This window comes from Stigmatopora argus, chromosome 9 (genome assembly GCF_051989625.1).
Source record: "Stigmatopora argus isolate UIUO_Sarg chromosome 9, RoL_Sarg_1.0, whole genome shotgun sequence".
Taxonomy (NCBI): Eukaryota; Metazoa; Chordata; class Actinopteri; order Syngnathiformes; family Syngnathidae; genus Stigmatopora; species Stigmatopora argus.
In genome coordinates, this window is record NC_135395.1 from 15907650 (window position 1) to 15919271 (window position 11622).

The following is an 11622-nucleotide window of genomic DNA, read 5'->3' on the forward strand; positions in this document are numbered from 1 at the left end:
TTGTTCATCTAAGAACTCAATCTGTTTTATTTTGGATTCCAATCTAACGTTTTGAGAAAAGCATGTCTGCAGAAACACTGCATCAGTGTTAACTCAAATTAGCCACTGTTCTCTGCAATTATACTGCCATGCAGTGGCAGTTGCTAAAAGTGCATTGTCCGAATGGGACTCGACTGTATTGGGGTCGCCATCTGTTCAATCAGTTTAAAATGTTAATGGACACAATTTCACTGCATGTTTGCCCTTTCATGACAGTGGTCATTACAGTGAGCAGCACTCACATTGACATTCATGACCTTTAACCTGTTACAGAGAGTGTGATTTTTTTTAGGGCAGTAACTTTTATAGGGCAATTGACTATATTTGTCTGTTAAAAAAAATCTTTAAAATTGTCACTACTATTCATTTTCTGAAAACATTATCCTCAAGGGTCGTGGGGGTTGCTGGAGCCCATCCCAGCTAACTATGGGTACTAGGCAGGGGACACTGGAGTACCCAGAAAAATCCCAAGCAAGCTCAGAAGAATATGCAAACTCCACACAGTGAAGACCCACCCACCTGGGATCAAACCCTCGAACCCTGAACAGTGAGGTCAACGTGCCAACCACTCCAATCTGGGCTGCCTCTCATTATTAATTAGTTTTTGAATTGTTAATCCGTATTTTCTTTCTGTAGTTTAAAAATATATACATGTATATAAATTAATGCATTAAGAAAACCTAAGTGAACTAAATTTAAATAGAAAAATAGAAAGGACACTATTTACGGCCTTAAGTAACACTCTAAAGTTGATTTTATTTTAGTATTTTTTTTCTCAGTATTGAACTCATTGCCATTTGCGGCGATATATGTCGAATTAATTCAAGTCTGTAGGACTGGCTGTGAATTTTCATGTTTCAGTGCCATTGACGGTCCAAGACTAGCTTGATAGTGGCGAATTGAAATGAACGTCATTTGCAGCTACCCGTCAAAAGTTATTGGATGTCTGGCGCCGTCGATGGCAGCCCATGTGCTGAATGAGTGCCCTGTAAAGGTTACCACAAAAAAAAAAAATCTTGATTGTGCTTGAAAGGGTTAGTAAGTAGCCACCACTGTCAGGGTAAGCAATTTTCATGAAGAATCGGAAAGTCTGATGCGAAGGCCATTGCTTGTTTGTGAATATATTCTTTGCTTGTCTGGTCCCTGTGGCTTTCTCTAAAAGGAATGGCGTCCTGTCGGTTTGCAATAATCAAAAATGTATGCGTTGATGTCGACATTTGAACCCAGTTTAGATTCCATTTCATTTGGGTGACTTTCCGAGTCTGCTCTGCATCAATTTTACATGCCTTACCCTAACGGAGTAGGAATTCTTTCTTTCCCGTTGGCTAACATCAACCACAGAGAGCGCAAACACAATGGCCGCAAACAAAAGTTAAAACTACTTCCTTATGTCGGAAAATTAACAGAGGGAAGGAGTTTGCTGAGAAAATGAGTGAAAAGTATGAAAATAGGGCTCGGTTTGGATTCGACTACTGTGCAGGAGCAAATAGACGTGAAAGAGGTCAAACGTCTTGCAAGAACTTTTTTTTTTTAATTTTGTAAAGTGATTATGTGCTTAACAGCAGGCTGGAGCAATTGCATACCTGTCAACCTCTGCCGATAACTGCCCTTATAAATGATTATGATTCCCCTTACAAACCCCCCAAAAAACCTTACAAACACCGTACGACTCGTACGGTGTTTGTAAGGTTTTTTGGGGGGTTTGTAAGGGGAATCATAATCATTTATAAGGGCAGTTATCGGCAGAGGTTGACAGGTATGCAATTGGACGGTTACAGTGAGTGGACAACAATTAGAACGTGAAGGTGGTAGGGCGACCCTGTTGAATGGCTTGTTTCGGTGGCCTTTCTAGTAATGGAAGGTGATTCCTTCTCAAGTAGCAGTCCATTAACAACCAATTAAGTTCCTATTAATATTTTACCAGACAGGGCCTCTCATCCTGATGTGTTTTAAGGAGCCTTTTCCCAGGAGTGCTTGAACATGAGCAGCTTTTAGCACAGCATAAAGAGGCCTGTGTAATGGGCTGGAGGAGGAGGAGGAGGAGGTTGAGGAGGTTGAGGAGGAGGAGGAGTGGCAACCCGATAGCACCGAGAGGAGAGGAGACGGGCTCCCGCAGCTGGCCCGGCCTGTTCCGAGCCAAGCCCGCGGAGCCGGGCCAAAGCCACGTTAGGAAATCCTTGACTTTTACGGCTCGGTCACGGGATCGAGCATGAATAATGACCTCATGTCATGTGTGTTGAAAATAAACATGTTACTGATGGGTTTCGTCTTTTTTCCCCTCAGAGCAGGACTGAAGTTTTTTTTTTTTTTTCCCCCTCTGCGGGCTTCCCGTCATCTTCTCCAAAAAGCAACCTATGGAAGCGTAATATCCACTTTTTCTCGTGCTCTGCAGTGAAGCAACTGTGGGCTTCGGGCTGGTGCGGCTGGATGGTTCTCGCCTGTCGAGGGGGAAACTCCCTGCCTTGAGAGAAAAAGTGAAAGCGAGAGAGGCCATTATGTGCCTTCAGCCTCAGGCTACTCCCAGCGGATAAGGCATTTGTCTTCGCTTGAAAGTATGATTTATTTTTCCACCAAGTCAGAAGGGTTATGTTTGTCACCGCACACTGAAAGGACTTTTGGAAATAGCAGCAGAAGCAGAAAGGGAGAGAAAAGAATGTCTACTGGTTTTCTAATGCCAGCTTTATGTCAGGGAGTTCTATGGTTTGCTTGTTCGAGATCTCTCTTAGTCTTCATTAACTCCAGTTAATCATATGTTGCCTGAACCTTGCTTGTAATTTATCAGCATCTGTGTGTGGATGATGAAGGGGAATGTGGGAAGGGGGAGATGTGGTTGTATCGGGTTCCTTCCACTGGGTGTAGATGTAGTCTTAGATTTTTCTCGGGCTGATTTAAGTGGGGCGTGTGTGTGTGTGTGTGTGTGTGTAGTGTGTGTGTGTGTGTGCTGCGAATGCACTGAGGAGGAGAGGAACTTCAGCTTTAATTTCCCCCAGCTCCAGATATTACACCCCCGTGCACCCTGTTTTTATTGGACCAGAGACCAAAAACACCAAAGTGTTTATGATGCATTAAAACATGGTTGGGAAGTTGGGAGTGCAATTGTAAATCTATACATTTGGCTCGGACTCAGAAGCAATGTGTCTTTTTTTAAAAGACATTGTGTGTTTTTAACAAGTGATGATTGCACGGTGATGTGAAATTACATTTATCATGTTGACGGGTTCGGCGGAGTGGATGCAAAAGTTGTTGTTTTTAATCTATTAAGGGGGGAAGAAGGGAAATGGAGAGATGACCTCTGGTCGGAGTAGGACAGAGCTTGGGAAGTTGGACGCCTCGTTGAATTTTGAGTGAAAGAGGAGGTGTAAACTTGCTACTTTTCCAATAACTATTTCAACAACAGGATGTGTGAAAAGACCACATCATAATAAATTCACTTGGGTGCTTTTTTTTTGTGTGTCAGTGAAGCGTTAATATTGTACAAAGAGTGGTCTGCAGCGATCTACTAGACCGGTCATATATTCATCAAAATCAAATTTTGGTGACGTTAGGTCACTGTGAAAAATGTGATTTTGGAATAATGTGGGGGTTTATTTGATTCCGGGTGATAAAACTTTTATGAGAATGGCTTCATATTGTTAATGTAGGTGACATGGATTTAAATGAGAAGATTTTCAGATGGTACTGTGCCTTGAAATTTTTTCAATGCAGAAAATATGCCGCAGCTCAAAAAAGGTTGGAAAACACTGTACGAGAAAATGTGTTCATATCAGGAGACACATTAGCAGGCTCTAAGTGTTTCTCTTGAGTATTTCCTCACCAACCTAGCAGTGATTAGGCATGTTTTTGCATTGCATTTGGATTCGTTTTTCCTATTTTCCATCTGACCGTCTTTTTCTGTCGTGCTTTTGGACTTAATTTCCCCCCTCTGGGCGTATTCACACCTGTTCTCTATGATTGGACTCAACCCAAGAAGTTTGTGGCATGCACCTTTTGGTCTGGTGTGAATACAAAGCAGAAAATTCTGGTGACGGGCAAACAGCCAGTCCAAGACTTGGCCAGAGTGGAAAGTGGTGGTAGCAACCAGTTCTGAAATTACCTGCATTATGGGATATGCTGTTTTGGTTAGTATCCCCATTTGTTGTTAGTAGTACGATGGCTGACATCAAATGTGGTTAAATGTGGGGCAATGAGGACCCAAAATGTCCACTTCAGTGTCACACAACATTTTTTTTGAGCTTCAGTACAGTTTTTGCATTTAAAAAATCTCAAGGCACACCATCTGAAAATATTTTAATTTTAAACTGTATCGGCTATATTAATGATAGAAAATCGTTATCAATAGGAATTTAAAAAAAAACAAAAAGTGCTTTCAAAATCTAATTTTTCACACCGACCTTATGTTGTCAAAATTTGATGTCCGAGTAACTTCTGCTTGGAATGATGTCAAAATAAGTATTGTAACGATTTTAATCTAGTAACTTTTTCTCCCAATATCAATCGAAAAGCAGTCTTGTCCTGACACATACGTTTCGTCCCTAAAAGTTGATGCCTTTGGTTCGCAATACAAAAAATCTAAGCAACAAAATGATGTATTCTCGTATTATTACAATATAAATCTTGTGATGCTATAATATATTCATTATTTTACCGCTGTCCACAACGTTTTGTCCAATTATTGAGGAATGTTTGCACGTGTGATTTTGTTGTCTTATCCCAAAAGCATACCCTATTTTCACGACTATAAGGCGCACATGCGTCTTAAATTTTCTCCAAAATAGAAAGGGAGCCTTATAATCCAGTTCGTTTTATATATGGACCAATAATAAAATTGTTATCACGATAAAATAAAATAAATCAGTCGATAGGGTACACCATCCTCTACAGCTCTCACAACTATGGCAAGCAGCCTCCGACTCTACTATTTTCCCGTAGAAAAAGTACTGCGCAGTGACTGCTGGGATATATAGTTCTTTTGTCAATACACTCAATGGATTGTGGCCTGGCGATCGGCATCAACACAGCTTTACGAAGCATGGACGCTAGCTACTAGCTAGCTACTATTTGCGAATGGATTGTGGCCTGGCGATCGGCATCAACACAGCTTTAAGAAGCAACTTTGATGGATTTGTGGATGATGATGACGTGAGTACATTGTAAAATGGCTAAATAAAGTACAACCGAACTCAGTTTTGCTTCCGTTGCCTTTTTAAAAACGTGTTTTTAGCGTGTGGGTGTAGCGTGTATGTTTTGCCATGCCTGGCTGCGTCTATAAAAACGGTGCGTCCTTTGTGTGTGTAAAATACAGAAATGGCACTCGTTATTGACACTGCGGCTAAAAATACGATGCGCCATATAGTCATGAAAATACGGTACATTGTATTTTTGGTCCGGAAGAAAGAAAGCAAACTATGCACTTTCCTTTGTGTGAATATGCCCTCTTTTCCCTTCCTCCATTTTTTTAGGCTCTCTAGCCATCTTCCACTTCATTATTTGTGCAGAGTGTGTCTGCGTTCCACCCTTCGTCGCTCCCATGTCCTAGGCAAACACAATGTGACAGCAGCGCCACCGCACTCATTTACAGCCATCACAGGACAGATTTCCCGTTCCGAGGCCCCGTTGTGTAGCTTGATAGATGGCACCCATGCTTTTTTCGCTGTTGTGTTCTGGAGCTGCCCAGGCCTCATTTTCTTTCTCCATTCATCTGTTTGGCTGCATGTGTGTGTGTGTGTGTGTGTGTGTGTGCTTGGAAAGGTAATGCTCCCTCTATGTCACTAATGCATCCTACAACAATGAATTACAATATTACTGGGCACTGCTTCCATTCCTTTGCACTGTTTTTACATTTAATACGTCTCTTTCCTCATAGTCACCGCTGCTCAGGTTTTGAAATGCATGGTGTGTGAACGGAGGCCTTCCATTCCTGTGGTATGCTCGTTGCAGCGATACATCTTTACTTTGACACTCTAACTTCGGTGGAGGGACACACTTTCTCACATATCATGAATGTAGAATGAATCCGTTCCAGTGTCAAAACTGTCAGCGTCATAAAACATTTATGTACAGGCAATTTTTAGAGGAAATTTGAACATTCTTCACCATGACACACAAGCCATTCAAGTTAGATAATTTTACATTTCCAGTAAAAGTTTTGGCCATGTTACAGTGACCACAAAGGAGCAACACAGACACATGTTTGCATGTTTGTTCTTTTTTTTTTAAATCTACTGTTACAGTTAAATAAAGAATTGATGGGCAAGTAATTACAATAATGCAAAAATAAATTACAACAGAAGGGCTTTGTGCTATTTCTAAAAAGCTTATTGGCAACCATATACTTGCAACAAATGCACTGTAAATCAAACCAGATGCTGAAATTGGAGCTATAAATTATAACAATTTTTTTTCAACGGAAATATTATTCTTTTATTCGTCTTTGCCAGGAATCTCCAGTTTATAACTGTTTTTTAAGAGAGTTACTGAGAAACCATCTCCGATGTAATTGCTCGTTGCAAAGATAAATTCCACGTTTTTTTTATTGTGCATGATTTGAATTTATTAACTTTTTATTGAAAAAAATCAAACCGTAACCTTTGGCCATGCGAGTTGAACTTTATTCAAATGAACAAATTTCCGAGTTCGAGACCTCCTTCTACTGCCAAGCTTTGTACCAAAAATATGATTTTCCAAACTTTTGGACCCCATGGATTATTCCAAAAGAAATGATCTCACTGACCGGGATTCAAAAAATACACCTTGATGGATTCGGACATTAAGTATGAGCAAAATATGAAACAGTGACATAACTAATTCTGGTGTAAGTGTAAAAAGTTGACCGTAAAAAAAGTAACTTTTATGAGAGGCGACAGAGACGTATGAGTAAGTTCAACTTTACATTCTCTTGACTACATATACAGTATATCTTCCCCCATTTTTCCTCCACCTAAATCTTGTAATTGTAGCTGCTGCTCCAGGCGCGGGATATATGTCATGCAAAGAAAGGTCAGAAGAAATGCACACACTTAAAGATTTCAAATATGTCTACCGGCCCTCAGAGGATGGTCCTGTTTTGCGGGAAACCGTGTCAGGGGTCAAATGATTGAATTATTAATGGAAGAGCGCTGCAATAACAATCAGCCTTGTCTATTGTGATTCGAACATGATATTCTCTCAGCCCAACTGGATTCTACCATGTTACAATCCAAATCCAATAACGCCGAGGTTGCAAAAATAACTCCCTAAATGCAATCACACCCGCCTCTATTGTTTCACCAGTAGAAGCAACTCCAGTTAGTTTTCCTCTCAGTGGAGAGGATTATTGAGTCTGCAGAATTATATCGACTGCTGTGCATCGTTTCCAAGGGCATAGCAATACATTTTCATCAGGAGAGCTCGTATAGTAGAGTAATTCATAATCATGGAGCTTTTTCACAACGCCACGGAAGATGCCGGCGTGTACGTGTGTCTATGTATGTGCGCTTTATTGTCTGTAGTCTGGCATCCGTCAGAAAGCTCCAATCTCGGCTCTTTTTTGTCCTGCCAAATATGGATTTTGCTTCTTGAGTGTAGTTGGAAATCAACCAAGCAATCCTAATTCACATTCATGACTCACATTATGGAAATGTGAGCAAAGAAGAAGGCATTGGCGCATTAGCATTTGTAAAGAAGAACTACGCTGCGAGAGATGCAAGCATTTTAACCTTCGTTAACACACTGGAGATTAAACTGAAAGTAATATGTATAAGTTGCATTTTGATGTTTTGAAAAGAGGTTGACTGGCTCTCATCTTTTCCCGCAGGCCTTTTTCTCACAGAGTCGGTATGGAGATGCGTGTTATTGCAAAACGCCGGTGATGGATTCTTGACCTCGGCTCAGGAGGATTTCTCCGTCTGTTTGGAGAATGGCGGTAGAGCAACATCACCGAGAAAGACGTAAGGTCACTGCAACAGCGTTTATTATGTGCCACTGCCAGAAAACACACGTCTTTTAGCTCTTCTAAACATAGCAGACTGGACACACGGCCTGACAACTTTACTTAGGAGACAGAACCCAAACACATTTGTTAATGCAGCTGCTGAAATCTGTCCCATTTGCAGCCGTCCCTGTGAGTCTCCGATTTTTTTTCCCCATTTGTTCTTCCCTGCTCTTCTATTTAAAACAAGAAAAATGGCCAGCCGAAGAGCATTTCAGAAATACGCCGCGCTTCCAGGTATGCTTTGAAGTGGATATCATATAGAGAATACAGCAGGGAAAAGACATTTACTGTAACATTTCTAGGGCTTCTCTTCGAAGCAGGAGCATTTATCAAGTGCGCTTGCATCATTCTGTAATGTTTACAGTCCTCGCTTCCTCTTTAATGCCCTTCGACGTCCTCTCAGGCCCAAAATGAGCTTGAAAAAGAGTATTTTGTTGCAGGTACCCCCTCCCCTCATCATGTTCCCAACTTTATGGGGAAATAGAAAACAAAAGACGACATATGTAATTATAGCGTGACTGAAGAGTAAACATGTCTCGTACGAATGGGGCTACACTTTGGGCAGCGGGCTAATTGCAACGTTCCCCTTCTTCTGCAGCGACTGGGTTATTTGATAGCTGGCAGTCTGAGAAATGAACATGCATGAGTCCTTCCATGCACGCTGATGCACTCAACGGCGTATGCGCACTGTTCTTTTTCACTCCCTTTTGAAGAGGATGTTGCTCTTTATTGCTTTTATAGATGGAGCGTTTATGAGTGATATTGCTGCCATTCTACCGAGCACATGGCATCATTCATGTAGTTATTTCCCTGGACTTTGTTTGGAACTCGTATAAATGACCGAGACGTAAATGACTCGGCCTACGCAAACAACGTCGCATATTGTACCCAAAGCAGAAAAGTGTTTGCCTTGAACGTCCTGGTAGTAAAATCCGCAGCTATGCAGCCTTGAATGGCATCCTAACCTTGGTGTACACATGCACACCATTCCACACATTACTCCCGTCACCTCCCCTTTTGATGTGACTGAACAAGCCGCTTTACTGCACACACAGCGGAATGTATCTGCCTTTAAAAAAAAGTGGCGCAATTGTTGTGTGTTTGCTCTTCAAAGGCTGCAGAGAATGTGTGTGCTATGTCGTACTGCAAGTTCCATCAAACCTGAGGCTCTGGTCATTGTAGCCAGTAGAGAGCAAATGAATGCTGAGGCAGACAAAAAAGGGGCAAGCATACCTTTGAACTGGAATCATGAGGGGACTGGCTTTTTCACAAGTGCTGCAGTGCTGGAAACAATGTTTTTGGTGAGTCCCTCGGTATGTTTTTGCTGCCATGGACCAGCTAACAGAGACCGTTCGGGCTTTGCTCTGGCGGTGTGATATTACAAGCCCACGGTACATAATCCAACACAGTGCGAGTTATTAAAATATGACCATAGTAGCTCCCAAGGGCTATATAACTCTCTTATAGACTGTCTCACACACTGCGCTTCGCATTCCTGTGGCACATATGCGAGCAGGCTTGGACCCTTTAATGCATGTACCCAAACTTAAGCATTTACTGGATCGTTTACTTGAGGTTTTTGAAAGTCAAAGGTAAATGTTTTGTTTTTCATATGTTGTTTCTGTTATTTAAAAAAAATAAGTGAAAATTCAACTTTACAAAAATGAAGGATAGTCACAGAATCGAATGAGAGTTTTTAACTGAATTTAAAACTTGACTTTTGTGATTTCATATTAAATAAGAAGAGACAATAAACAGGAAGAAAAAGAAGTACCATGTTTTTTTAACTATAATTCTCACCGGAGTATAAATCGCACTAGCCAAAAATGCACAATGAAAAGGGAAAAATATATAAGTACATTTTGAGGGGCAGTTTTTTAACTAATCAAAAACCAAGAAAACATTATACTACATTAACGTAATCAAAAATAGGCAACAACAAAAAATAGGCACCTATTGATGTAACATAATATGTTTTTTTGGGATAACTATAGCCTAAACACACAACATAACAAGTTTTTGGCGGTCAGAGTGAAAAATAATAAAAGACATACTGTTAGGAAAGGCATGCTGTTGAAAGATGGATCCAAACACAACTCGGGCAAAGGGATGGAAAACGCACACTGGTATTTGACAAAGGGAGCAAAAAAAACTAAAAGACAAACGCAAATATCACAGGGTATAACAAAAAACAGAATGGCCAAGTCGTCCAATAAACAAAGGACGCGACGTACAAAAATAATCAGAGGAACAGTGGTATTTCTTTAACAAAGGAAGCATTCCAAAAAATGCGAGTAAGAAAAGGCATAACAAAAACAGGACAACCGAGCAAAGTACCAAAATAATCACAAAATTCAACCATACGACAGTAGATCTCGGAGGGGTGTCAGGCACACACGGAGGTAAGCAAGCACAAAGCAATACTCCGACAATCCGCTGAATGTGGCATCAGTTGGGTGCATCAATTCACCGCAGGTGTGTTGCTTAGCCCCGCCCCTTTGGCTCAATCACCTGTTGAGTCAATTCATAAAATAAAAAACTATTTTTTTTTTAAGTTAATTCGGTCATCAGTCAAAATAATCGCATTTTGGAGGTGCAATTTTTTTTGTCATTATTTTCAAGCATTCTTTTCTTGTAGTTCTTTTTTGTATTTTAGTGTTTTGCATGTAATTACAATCTAATGGGTTTGACATCAAATGCCTTCCATTTTTGGAACGAGCCAAGGAAGTGTGAAGCAGATACACAGTAGTACTTCCATAAATCACATTCTCACCCCAAATACTAACATATTTGTGGCTCAAGCCGAACAGGAATCATCTTGATAATCTTGTCACGCTTTTAAAGAAAGAAACAGAGACTACTGTTATTACATTTTCAAGTAAACATACTCAAACTCTATAGCATAAACACAGCTACGGGGAAAGGGTGACCTTTACTTTTTCAGTCGATAGACATCTCAAACCCTCATTCGACCCTTAATACTGCAGTCATTTGTCCAATGGCACATCACTGGGAAACAGACGAGAAGCCTATATTTAATCAAGCCCAGATGATAAGAGTTCTCTCTGGAATAAAGAAGGAAGGAAAGGCGCGATATGCACTAAATCAGATCAATGCCACACACTCAATTACAGTTTATGTACTGTGAATCTAAAAAGACATTACCATAACCTGCAGCATAGTTTATGCAAAGCAGACAGTGACTGGATTGATTTGCAAACTGGCTGCAAATAAAAGAGGAAACCGAGAGCTAGTCCTGTGGTAATGATGTATAAGACACTCTTGGATTCGTCTACCGTATGTAGAGCACTAGAGGAACACTGTTGTCGGATCATAATTCACGCAAGCTGCTTCTTTCAACTGTGGTGGATGAAAACCGCAGAAGGATACAATTCTGCTCATTTCCATTAGGTGCACACACACACATACACAAAAGTGTTATGTACATTCAGGCCACCTATAGCACAGTTTTTGAGTTGGTGCAGTCCCCCGGGTGCAAAGCAGGACAGGAGATTTATGTTCACCGCCGTTCAGACACAATTCTCCCAGCTAGCGCTCAACTCATTAGTGCTCTTTCATGGTCATACGTGTTTCTTTAACAAGCTGTTCTGAGA